Below are 14319 nucleotides of genomic sequence, written 5' to 3' on the forward strand. Positions count from 1 at the left end.
CGTGACATCGTTTTGACGTTATGTAGCGATGCACATTATTTGTATGTGCGTACGTGCGTGAAAAAACCTAATTGTTCTATATCATATACACATTGGAATCTTATATCAACATGTGAAGTGATTGTGATGTCATTTTACATAACGTCACAATGCATGATTTCTATATTTGGGTACGACCTGGGGGTGTTGGAATCTTATATCAAATTTTCTGGTGGATATCGTGTTGTATCGTGGCGGAAAAGTGTAGTTTCAGCAAATCAGGAGCGAGCAAAACACAGACATATAATAATTTTAGTTGTAATTTCTTTTAAATGTTGAATATCGTAAAAATGGAACCTATCGATTAAAAGGTGGGAATTGCACTGACAGCTTTATTTCCATGGACTTATTATTTTACTGAGCATGACGTCGTGGAAACTTAAGATGGGGAAGTGGGAATTTTGATTTGGTAATAGCGATAGCAGTCTGCATTTCAGGTTGGATTTTACTAAATCAGAAAACAAAATTATCAGCATAAGCAAGTGGGATTTATGGTCTATAATATTCCCAGGATTTCTGACAAAATAATCATTACGTACTTTATTCTATTTGTCTGCAGTTTAATGATTAACATGTATGCTGATGACACAGCAGCTCATTCACGTGAAAAAACTAAAGAAGAAATCAATTGCAACCTTAATGATGACGCAAATTCAGTTCAAAAATGGTGTGAAGAAAACAAAATGTGTATCAATACAGAAAAAACGAAAGTTATGATAATTGGGACTTCACAACGAAAATGTAGACAAGCTGAACAACTCTCTGACACCATAAATAGTGTACAATTAGAAAATGTAAAGCACGAACAAATTCTCGGAGTTACCATTGACGACTGTCTATCTTGGGATAAGCAAATAGTTGAAACTTCAAAAAAGATATCCTTCCAAATATTCCAAATTAGACGTTTTCAACCGTTTATGACTGAATCATCTTGTCTCACCTATTACAATTGTTTAATAAATTCTCATTTTGATTACTGCTGTACTTTATGGGGGAATGCTTCTCAAAATTATATAACCAAAAATGAAAAAAAATCGAAAACGTGCTGCAAGAGTCAATTTGAAATGCAAGTGTCATGCACCTTCCAGTGATATGTTTAAAACACTTAATTGGTTACCATTCAAAAAGCGAATTATGTACAACAGCTATTTTTTTATGTACAAAGTTCTAAACAATCTACATGCAGCTCCCGATTACAGTTTTAAGTTGTCATCGGAAATCCAAACAAGGACAACAAGATCATCAACACATAATTTGTTTTTCTTGCCATCTTTTAAAAACAAATATATTCCGGAGATCTTTTACATACCAAGGTCCTTACACCTCGAACAAATTACCATCGTATGTACAAAACTGTCTTCTGGCTTTTAAAAAATGTGCTAAACAATATCTCATGTCGTAGCATGCTAGGACAACAGGATTTTTTTTATTCATTTAATGAACAGATATTTCATGTGATATGTGCTAGTCTGAAATGTTTTAACGATTATGGTGCGTGGTCAAAATGGCGATAGCTCAGATGACGTGGCTAGGGTTGATACGACTAACACTGAGGCTGAGCTCTTGCCATGATTGATCGGGCTACTTGTAATGCTAAAACATTGTGATACCTCTTGTATTTCTTTTTTATTTTCATCAACATCCAGTTTTATTATTTCTATTATCATTCTACCTTCTTTTAATTGAACTGTGATATGTTGTTATTTGTCATTCGTCTTCTAATATATATTTTTCACAAAATTTCTTCATTATCCACTTTTACTACCATATAATTGTCAATGTTGTATATATTGTACATTTTACTTGACCATATGTGAGTCTTTGACTCAATATGTTATCAAGAATAAATAAAGTCTATTATTATTATTATTATTATTATTACAAGCTAACCGATATTTACATAATATATAATTTTCAGTCATGTGGACATGACGTACATAGGAATTATTTTAAATAATGAATAATTTGCGTGCCCCTGTGCTTGGGCTGAGGTGACCAATATTACATTTCACGGTCCCGGAATAGCAGTTGAGATGGGTTGTTTTTATCTTGTACATACGTTCCTTCCACATATTCATATTTCTAAATATAACTGTCGAAGACAGATATATCTTGATCAAATTATCGATGAGAAGTTACATAATACATATGTATAAGACCACGATCAAGTGTATTGTGGGTAGCGATAGGCCAAGGACGTCTCCTTGCAGGCGGAATTTTCAAATTATTATTTGTCTAGATGAAATAAATGATTTGTTTTAATGTCCAGGAGACAGGAGTCATCTCGTCTTTCCGTGTCAACACCAAAATAAAACTAACAGGCCTATTCAAGGACACGTCCTTGGCCTAGCTACTGTAAGATACTGACCATGTATATATCCGATGTAAATCCTCAGATATATAATTATTCATTCTGTAGTAATAGAGCTACATGTACATGTAGCCCTCGCCAGATATTGTGAATAGTTTGAATAGGCATGTTTGCATGATACAAAAAAAACGAAAAAATTGCCGTCGGTGGAGAGAATCGAGAGATCAGAAGATCTGCACGTTAACACTAAACTAGATTTCTGCTTTTTTATATACAGTAATTTTTTTTTTATAAGAAGCAGGTAACATTGTTGTATGATAGAGTATTTCCTTATAGCAAAAATAAAAATTTGTAAATGTAATGTGCATGTAGCTGTTTTTTCAGCATGAAGAAAAGTGAAAAAAGGATAATAACACATTGATCACAAATCACAAAGTTTTTTGTTGTTCTTTAATATACCTGGTATACGATAATCTTTGTGTGTTATTTTATTGATTTTTTTTCTGATATCCTCGAACGTCGTTGAAGACACCCCCTGAGAGGAATGCGTTAGATTTCGCCGAGACGATCCCCAGGAAAAACCTAACACTGGTAACCCAAAATGTGTTAATCTTGCCGAAACTTGTTAGAATAACGGCAGAATACTTAATTTTTAACAAGTTTCGGCAGGATTAGCATATGTGCTTTTTTATTCAGTATTAACCCTTTATATTAAGACTTTTCCTCAGAATTCCAATTCGATTAATAAAATTAAGTATTTCTGCCGTAAAATTAAGTATTTTTCTGTCCGCCGTGGGTCGTGACGGCTGACGGACAATAACAGAGGGTATCAGTCACAATTACCCAACTTCGTTACGTGCACGGCTATTTATTGCTACATTGTCGGAGGTTGGGAATCGCCAAACTTTTCCGATGCGACGGTGAAATTAACAGATTCGGAGATAGAATTAAGAGTTTCTGCGTTTATATTCAGTGTTTCTGCGTTTATATTCAATGTTTCTGCGCTAATATTAACACATTTCGTCGCTTACATCGAGCGGGCGCGCCGAGCCGTGACGGCCGAGCACACGGCTTACACAGGTAAACTTTACCTTGTGAAACGAGACTTACAGTACGTACAGCCGCCAGCCGATTGTACCTGTAAAATAATTATGTTTACAATTCTCTTTTCCCCTTTAAAAATACATATATCCTCATTATCCTATTCTCCTATATTTTGTTGTTTTCTTTCCCGCGTCTCGTCATTTGAGCTATGCATTTTGCACCTTTTTTCGGAAGAGTTCCGATACGAGCGGTAACAAATGAATAACTGTCTAGGTTATGTGTAAAATATGTGTATATACACGGGGATTAACTATGACAAACAAATTACAGTTGGTAGTAGACTAAAGGTTACACATTGTGCACACGGTGTGAACTACGAGTGGACACGGAGTGCACGAGGTTTAGACTACAGGTAGACACGGAGTGCACGATGTTAAGACTACAGGTAGACACGGAGTGCACAAGATTTAGACTACAGGTAGACTCGGAGTGCACTACGTGTGAACACGGTGTCCACCTACAGGTGGACATCGTTTCGAGGTAAAATGTCCACTACATCAAGACCACAGACAGACTAGATGATGTGCCACAGAGATATGAGAAAATATGTATTTATTCTGCAGTCTATGGACTTTGACAGATAGAAATATTTATTGCGATCAGAAACATAATATTTATTGCAACATAAAATTGCCGTTAATTACTGGAAATCATTCGTACTGTAATGTTTATTTGAATAGATACATATAAAGTAAAATGTATCAATATAAATTATCATACAATTTAATTTATAGGACGTATAATTTGGACGTTTCTTAGAAGTTATAAAAGCAAATTAACTGCGTTGCAAATTAACTGCGTACGGTAAACCACGTACTGGTTAAGTCTCATCAATGGATAGTTCAAGTCCGCATTTTCCCAGTAAAAACTATTTCTCTTAGAAAGTGATATGTAGTTTAAAGATTCAATTCTTTTTCGAACGCATAAAGTGATGAACCTTGCAGGGAGTAAGATTTTCAGTGTTAGCAAATCGTCGCCCAAGAGATATTTTGATAGGCAAAATATTTTGATTAAAAAGGATATATTGATGGGCATAATAAAAGCAAGGACATCATGATAAACATAAACAAATTAAATTCTTCATAAAATGTTTAACTATGTATGTAATCTAGTTTTCTAAACGGCAAGGTGCGCGAAATAGTTTTAATCCTGTCAAATGTATATACGTATACATTTGCTACATGTGAAATCGTACGTATACATTTGCTACATGTGAAATCGTCCATAGACGTTACAAATAGGCATTAGAAATTACATTTTATTGTGTCAACCGATTGAGGAACCTGTAAGCACTGGCTTAAGAAAGCAAAAATTTAGAATCGGGCATGTGGCTGCTCGTGAGCATCAATATAAGTACACTGTTCAAAGGACCGATCGCAAAAATGTAGGTCACATGCCTGATAATAAATTAAACAGACAATCAAAATAAATCCAAGTTCTACCCATTTAAACTGTAGATTCATAGTTGTTGATTAGATTCTGAATTTGTCACAATTATTTTAATTCTAGAAACTCTGATAATTTGACAATATCCTATTCTGACCTTCTTTTACAAACCGCGTGAGTTACGTGATAACAGTGTGTGATCCATACATGTATACATAGTATATTGTACACTTAAAATATGCCTGCACGAAAGGTAGACCCCTAGGCTAGGCCTGCAGTTGCCATGGTCACTTGGACTTCATACTGTTCCATCAACCACACGGATATGATAATCTAAATTACCTAACATTGGTCAGAGTGGGGCCAGGGGCCTGGGGCCTTTTTTGGGCACCCTTCAATATGTTCAGTCAAGTGTATCTCAGACTAACAACACCTGTGTACATGTAGTACCTTATCCCAACCCCAGGAGGTCCATTTATAGCATGCTGTACTTAGGCGGCAGCCTCTCTACATATACATTGTACTCATCACACAAATACGAACAGTTATACAACAATGGTAGTCAATAGGGATATGTATTTTAACTGGTAGTGCATTTTAATTTATTTGCTAATGACGCTTTATATATTAAAATAAAAAATAATCAAAATACCAAGTGTATAATTAACTAAAACATTTATTTCAAGATTATTGGAAAATCATATTTCATCCAATATCTTTTCATTAATTTATTTTTTTTACACTGGCTTTTTACATATATCAGAAACCTGATTATCATGACTATGTATATTTCATTTCAAAATATTTTATTAATCAATACAAGATATACATGAATTACAGAGAAAGATATTATATTAATGTATTGCTAAATGGATTGGACAACAGGCAAAGCCTAATAAGGTCCTCTCCTGTCATGACTATGTATATAAAATACCATATTACGATGTTGAATAAGTACCTAATCTAAATTAATTTTGATTATAATATATACATGTATTATTGGTAAATTCAAGGTTGTGACAGACATGCTTGATTTACGCATTGTACAGCTCCCGTCAGCTCCACTTCACGGCTGCCTGTCATGACAATAATTGAGGTGTATTCAGCATCACTTACTATATGTTTTGCCAGCTAGTTTTTACCTCATCCCGATCTACCCCCCCCCCCCTCCCCGGGAAACGGTGTACATGTTTACCCAGGCTCTACAACAAAACATGTACATGTATCTAATAAGAATGGTACTTTTTGTGTTTCAAACTCATAAACCTATATGATTTTTTAAACGGTAAAGTAGATTTGTTTGTCTTAACAAACTTCCATTGAAACAATTCTAAAATCACATATTATATAAAGATACGGCCTCCATTCTCATAAAGCCGTGCAAACACAGAAGGCTACGATTCTGCCCTCGGGCCATCTATCGATGGTCACCCCTTGAGGTACCTGTATAGCTGGATACTGTGGCTTACCTGTATGTTTGACAAGTTATAATTATTGGACCATGACGCAATATACGGTCAAGATAACTTGCGGGGTTGGGATCATAAACATATTGTGTTTACCGGTAATTAAGAATCAAAACAAGCTGAATTGGGTACTATATGTACTTGTAGGTAGACTATAGCTACGTCATAAAGTTTGAAGTGGATTTATTCTGCATGATCTTTTAAAGACGTTCAGTTTTTAATAAAGAATATGTAATTAAGCTATTTTTACGTACAATACTTTTAGAACTTAAAATAGCAAAGAAAAATATTATAAAAGTGTATATTTTATGAAAGACGATCTACAAGGGTGTCGCTAGAAAACCGATTGATAGACACCAAATCTTTTTATTTAAAAGCTATGTATTACCCGGTATATGATTGTATTACTAATATTTAGCTTAAATTATAAAAGAAAAAGTGTCTCAAAAGCACAATAGGACTGGTTTTTGCCGTAGTTGCAATATTGTAGCTCAAAAGACTTTTAGACAGAAAATGGTATTTACATAAATTTCTCATTATTTTTATATTCTTTGAGTTCAGAAGCTGTGAAAATTTTTATATTTAATCTGTAAATAACAAATATTTATTTATTTTATGGAAAACGTTCTATTTTAATATCGTCAACAATTCAAGTTTGTGAGAAGAATATACATACATGTAATTGCACATAATCAAACACATAATTTGTTTGTCGTGTACATTTGTTACCGCTCATATCGGTATATCATAGGTGCAAAATGCATAGCTCAAATGACGAGACGCGGGAAAGAAAACAACAAAATATACATGTAGGAGAATAGGATAATTAGGGTATATGTATTTTTTAAAGGGGAAAAGAGAATTGTACACATAATTATTTTTCAGGTACAATCGGCTGGCGGCTGTACGTAAAGTTTACCCGTGTAAGCCGTGTGCTCGGCCGTCACGGCTCGGCGCGCCCGCTCGATGTAAGCGACGAAATGTGTTAATATAAACGCAGAAACATTGAATATAAACGGAGAAACATTGAATATAAACGCAGAAATAAATAAATACTGGAATTACATGCAACAAAGTACATCAAATATTACCAGAATATGATATCGGTCGTTTAATGTATATCAAATCAATTCAGCAAACTTGAAAAGCAGATCATTATGTATAACACTTAATCAGCATTTTACAATTAAAGGCAACAGCAAAATATCTTTCAAAACGTCTGTAAATAACAAATATTTATTTATTTTATGGAAAACGATCTTATTTTAATATCGTCAACAATTCAAATTTGTGAGAAGAATATACATACATGTAATTGCACATAATCAAACACATAATTTGTTTGTCATAGTTAATCCCCGTGTATATACACATATTTTACACATAACCTAGACAGTTATTCATTTGTTACCGCTCGTATCGGAACTCTTCCGAAAAAAGGTGCAAAATGCATAGCTCAAATGACGAGACGCGGGAAAGAAAACAACAAAATATAGGAGAATAGGATAATGAGGATATATGTATTTTTAAAGGGGAAAAGAGAATTGTAAACATAATTATTTTACAGGTACAATCGGCTGGCGGCTGTACGTACTGTAAGTCTCGTTTCACAAGGTAAAGTTTACCTGTGTAAGCCGTGTGCTCGGCCGTCACGGCTCGGCGCGCGCCCGCTCGATGTAAGCGACGAAATGTGTTAATATTAGCGCAGAAACATTGAATATAAACGCAGAAACACTGAATATAAACGCAGAAACTCTTAATTCTATCTCCGAATCTGTTAATTTCACCGTCGCATCGGAAAAGTTTGGCGATTCCCAACCTCCGACAATGTAGCAATAAATAGCCGTGCACGTAACGAAGTTGGGTAATTGTGACTGATACCCTCTGTTATTCGGCCGTCAGCCGTCACGACCCACGGCGGACAGAAAAATACTTAATTTTACGGCAGAAATACTTAATTTTATTAATCGAATTGGAATTCTGAGGAAAAGTCTTAATATAAAGGGTTAATACTGAATAAAAAAGCACATATGCTAATCCTGCCGAAACTTGTTAAAAATTAAGTATTCTGCCGTTATTCTAACAAGTTTCGGCAAGATTAACACATTTTGGGTTACCAGTGTAAGGGTCGCTTAGAAATGTAAGCGGGACTTAAAATCCCCTTTATTGCCCCTTATATTACACTGAATCCTAAGGGGATTATAAGTGGGAAACATATCATCCACTTAAAACCCCCTTGGACTACAAAGCCAGCCACTTTAATTCCACTTATAGGTAAGGGGATAATAAGTAAATAGTGTTCTTACCACTTAGTTTCCCCTTGTATCTCTCAATTTGCCTTTGTAAAAGCAAGTGGTTTTAAAGTAGGGCTTAGAAACAACTTCAATCCATCACTATGTCGACTATTTGTTCTGTTTAATACTTATTTTCCACTTATAATACTTCATCATTATTTGCAAACTCATTTTGCCTACTTAATTTCCACTTGGAAAAGTTAAGTCATATTTTGCAGATTGTTAGACAACTTATTTTCCACTTATAATACTTAATCATTATTTGCAATCTAATTTTGCCAACTTAATTTCCACTTGGAAAAGTTAAGTCATATTTTGCAGACTGTTAGACAACTTATTTTCCACTTATAATACTTAATCATTATTTGGAAAAAAACTTATTTGGCATAATCATAAATCATCCCCAAACATGGCAAATTTTAAAATTGTTTTACATCAGAATGTAATAAAATCATGTTTAGAACATTGTGAAATAATTTTGATGATTTTCAGAACAGCTTTATGTCAAAAGACCTGTACCGTAAAATTTTGTGTAACTTGCGCACCAATGTACTTAGCGCAGGTACTTTTTGGGGCTGAAAATGCTGAAAAAACTCTACGGTAACATTTTGTGCATCAAAATTTTTTGGGAGAAACAATGTCCATGGAGCCACAAAATCGATGTATAAAAGTGGCAATTTCAATGCAAACATTCCCAATCAATGCTTGACAACTTGTACAACCAAGTGTTGTATTTAGAAGAAATAATACTAAAATTGCATTGTGTTTGTTTTCTTTTATTGGCCACCGTAACCTGAAACTGTCTGTGAAATATCTTGCAGATGTCCAAATCATCGGCGGTCCACCGTACTCCGTGCACTCCATGAATAGTTATCAGAAATATTTGAAAAGATTATAATCTAGTTACTTAAAATTGTGACAATAAGTAATATTAGTGTGTTGAAGATAATTAACAAACTTTAAAGAGCAATCGAATAACGTTGCATTGGCTTGCGATAATCACATTGTAAGTGAACTCACTACGGTACCAGATCCAAGCTGATGGCTAATTATATATAACAGTACGGCTAAAAATGTCACTAACCTTGTAGCTTGTTAGTTCTGCAGTAATAATATTGCAAACCACTCATCGATAATCTTAAATATAGGTCATTTTCGGCATCTTATAAATCCCACGTGTGTTTTGACTTTTTGCACACTTGACTTTTTGCACACGGCCCACAGCCGAGACGGTTCCCTACGTAAGGAGCATTGCTAGATATGCTTTAGGATTTTCATGCGCAATTTTACAAGAAAAATGAAGATTCATTAAAACATCTAAATAAAGACATAATAGTACTTTACTCAAGTGAGTGTTGATGCAATTTGAAGAATAAAATCTTTGTTTTTAAGTAGATACAGACGCATTATTGATGATGTATATAGATCGATTAAGCTAACTAGCCATTAATTCACACCTCGGCTAACCAGTCACTCACAGGTGGCTATCAATATGTTTGTGTATAGGTGCACACACACTATCCATACATTCCATTAAATGGGGTTTGGGGCTTATTATCCAGCTTGGATTAAACAAACACGCTAGGTTATAGGTATGAAAATTATCGTTAAAATTAGTGATAAACACACGTGTAGTGAACATGTTCTCCAAACTGCATGCCGTAAACCGATATGTATAGTACAGTAAACAATTTTGTCGTAAATAGGCAATCAGACTGACACTTGTGAGTAAACGATCTTTCCATCATTATAACACCAGGAATACTTGATTTGTTCACTTTCATCAGTTATCAACATTAAAACTGGTCGAAATATTTGGATTGAAAACTTCACTGAGGCAAAGTCTACATGTCGGAAACCAAGAGTAAACACTGTTGTCGTAAATACAGTCGGTGAATACATTATCTTTCTACAAGAATATCACCAGAAATACTTCATTAATACACTAATCATTTCACAACTACACTAGTTGAAATATTTGCCGAAGGCCTCACTGAGGCAAAGATTTGTTTAACTAAGATGCACAGCATGCACTTTGCTGTGGAATCCCGACCGGGGAATCCCCTTTGTTGATCACGTGACTTTTCGCGGGAAAAGAGGAAGGTGTTTACGGAAGAATTTGAAAATGTAAACAACTCGGACTCTGCCTTGCCAAGCGTACAGACGATGTTAAATCAACTTGATGGGGGTTTATTTCATGTCTGTTAGCTGATTCATCAATCACAGCAAGTTTTACATTTCAGAATTAAGGTACGTTTTTCAATTTTCACCATAGAATTAGCCTAACCTACCGGTTACACAAAGCAGGTCGTAAATTTTTAAATACCACAGAAATTTCTTGCTTTGGTCAATAACTAAATCACATCATTACTGAAAACATGGTTTAAATAACTAATGTATACCAAGTATTTCATAAAGTTTGGACATAATGTGGATGAGTTTGAACGATCTTATTTTTTTGATTTTTTTAATTCACTGTTTTCAGAAGAAAAATACTGAGGGTCTATTTGTTCTTTTTTATCAAAAAGTCTGTGTTTTATGAGGATTGGTAACCAAAATATTATGTTTTGTACATCTTAAACTATTATTGAATTAAAAAAATGTAACTTGTAATATGAATATATGTAAGTTATCTTCGTGTTGGCAACAGAAAATTAGGCCTATTCAAAAATCGTAACTGACATGGAAGAGTAACAACCGGAGCTACCGAGGGGAGATAAATCACAACTATGTGTAATGCCCGATGTCGTTCAGGTTGTGAAGAATAAGAGCTCGAGAATACCCTGGTAATTCTCGGTATAATTCTGTTAAACAAAGCTGCTAACAATTGATCATTGATTGCTGTAACAAAATACATTGAATATTTTGAAATACAAATCATTTTATTGGTCTATATTTGCATGTAATTGTCTGGATTTTATGATATACGTGTATTAAAAATTATAATTCAAATATGAATATGTGAAAATTTATTTTCAAATTGGATAGTCTTATATTGATGAAAAGTTTTAGAAAATATAAGATATATAGTTATAAGTTACCTTCCATTTAAACTTAAATATGAAATTTTAATTTATTTGTTTACATTTTGGAATTTTAAATACAGTATGATTATTATTTATGCAATTAGCTTGTGATGATATCATTCATATAATTTTTTCCAGGAATAACACAATGTCGAGGAAAGAAGAAAAAAACCACAAGTACGTTTGACTGATTATTGGAGATTAATTTGCACCAGTCCAACACTTTTATCTTTATCATTGGTAATTAAATATACTCATAAATATGGTAATGCATTGTGAATAAATGTTTGTGTGCAAAAGCAACTAATCAATTATAGAGTAATTCATAAATCTAAATGAATTAATATACCCAGGTAAATTGAAATGCTGATCACAATAATTCTAATTGAAAAACCACAACCCTATTACATCATTCTAATATGTTAACCCTTCCTGGTTTTGATTTTTAAACAAATTCATAAATGAATAATTATAATTGGTTGCTATCTTTCATTCATTTTTTTTACTTTCACCAGGTTCTGTACATGTGCAGATTGGAGTTAAAAATGGAGAAGACACTTCCCCATGCAGACATATACAGTACAAAAGATGAGATTAGGTGTGGTGTACATAATCCGCGATACCCATATATAGATTGGAACCTCCAGAGCCGTATCACTTAGTCAAGATCGGAATAGATTGGAACAGTTCGGACACCTTCGAGCTATTTTAAACGTGTACAGGTTAAAAATCAATATTTTAGTTTAGTAACTTTGTGATTACGAACTTAACAAAAGTCGTTAAATATCGAAAGTTCAAAACTTGGAGAGGCGGAGAAAAATATGTAGTCACAGACCATACAACTTTAAGTTGTTCATTGATATCACAAAATATGCTGTTTTTCTTTTAATTTCTTTACTATTTCATTTATGCCAAAGAAATGAGCTTGGGAAGGTAATGTTATTTCTGATAATGAATATTTTAACACATATGTATTCATACAAATAATTGGGATGTCTAATATGGTATTTCTACTTGTCATGTGTAGTTTTGATCAGATACATCCTGTTTCATAATACCGTTATATAAGTTATTTAAGATAATGATGTAATAGATGATTTTATTTATTTCTAATTATTATGTGTACCATTCCATATTTACTTTATTTAAGAATGTATTTTAAAAAAAGAAATTAGTTTATATGAAATACAATACATTGAAATTTAATTGTCAAGTTTGTTATTTTTCAGAAGTAAGAGCTATTCCAGTAAAAGATCTTTCACAAACCTCTGGACTCCAGTTTTGCTTAGAGATTCAAACAATAGTTGTTACAGCAATTTAATTTAATTTTGATTTAAGAAACGAATCCAGAAGTTACTAAAGATACTTTTGATGGAATATTAGCTCTTGATGTTTTGACTACTTCAAATCCAATGGTTTCCTCATTTACATAACTTAGACGCTTAAAATCCCCTTAGCAGGACCACTTTTAATCCCCTTAGCAGGACCACTTTTAATCCCCTTAGTGGGACCACTTCTAATCCCCTTAGCGGGACCACTTCAAATCCCCTTAGAGGGACTACTTCAAATCCACTGGTTTCCTCATTTACATATTTTAGACGCTTAAAATCCCCTTACCAGGACCACTTTTAATCCCCTTAGTGAGACCACTTCAAATCCCCTTAGCATAACCACTTCAAATCCCCTTAGCGGGACCACTTCAAATCCCCTTAGCGGGACCACTTCAAATCCACTGGTAAGCTCATTTACATATTTTAGACGCTTAAAATCCCCTTAGTGGGACCACTTCAAATCCCCTTAGCATAACCACTTCAAATCCCCTTATTAGGACCACTTCAAATCCCCTTAGCGGGACCACTTCAAATCCCCTTAGCGGGACCACTTCAAATCCCCTTAGTGGGACCACTTCAAATCCCCTTAGTGGGACCACTTCAAATCCCCTTAGTGGGACCACTTCAAATCCACTGGATAGCTCATTTACATATTTTAGACGCTTAAAATCCCCTTATGTGATCCACTTTAAATCCACTTTAACTACCAGAATTACGCTTACAGCTACATTTCATAATTGTGTTTTAAAACAGACCCACTTAAAATGCACTTATTTCCTATTGATTTTGGACTTGGAACATACTTATACTTTTAAACATTATCCACTTAAAATACGCTTGAGGTGGACTTAGTTTCCCCTTTAAAATGTTCTGGGTATACAGCACAGTTAACCTCATCAATCAAATTTACGTGAGTAGTTGCTTCAGAATTTTCCGTCTGGCAACGGAGAATAACGTTGAGATATATTTTGTAGCCGCATGCAGTCACATATTTTTGCAGAAAGTGAAAGTAGTGTTCAATGTTGGTTTTCTTGTCATAAACACAATGCCAGTAATTCAACAAAGCTATGATTTTAATAATTAATAATTCTTTAAATGGTTTCTAGCAGAACATGTTAGTCAGCACACACTTTAAGCAATAAGAATAAAAAAAAATGTCAACATCGATAAGACTGATGGGTCAGGGGTAATTTGTCTTTCGCCGTTGGAAATCCTTTTTTTACCTGGCATATTTCTATTTACTAGTAACACAGTTAAAAAACAACCAACGAAAGAATGTATTCACTGCTGCGCTCTCAGATATGCTTTACCTAAAATTATATTATGCGTGTTCTTTAATGTGTGGTAAATTGATTGTGAGGT

At 34.0% G+C, this 14319-nt stretch overlaps 1 long non-coding RNA gene across 2 annotated transcripts; it reads left to right on the top strand.

Moving 5' to 3' along the window:
* Positions 1–8442: 8442 nt before the first annotated feature.
* LOC138318201 (uncharacterized) lies at positions 8443–12832 on the top strand. Of its 2 annotated transcripts, none has more exons than XR_011207845.1 (3): positions 8443–10850; positions 11251–11866; positions 12142–12832. It is a non-coding gene; the product is annotated as an uncharacterized lncRNA (long non-coding RNA). The 2 variants fall into 2 exon arrangements; XR_011207846.1 differs by having other exon boundaries at positions 11765–11866.
* The last annotated feature ends 1487 nt before the right edge of the window (positions 12833–14319 follow it).

The sequence above is a fragment of the Argopecten irradians genome, chromosome 3, assembly GCF_041381155.1.
Source record: "Argopecten irradians isolate NY chromosome 3, Ai_NY, whole genome shotgun sequence".
NCBI classification, from domain to species: Eukaryota; Metazoa; Mollusca; class Bivalvia; order Pectinida; family Pectinidae; genus Argopecten; species Argopecten irradians.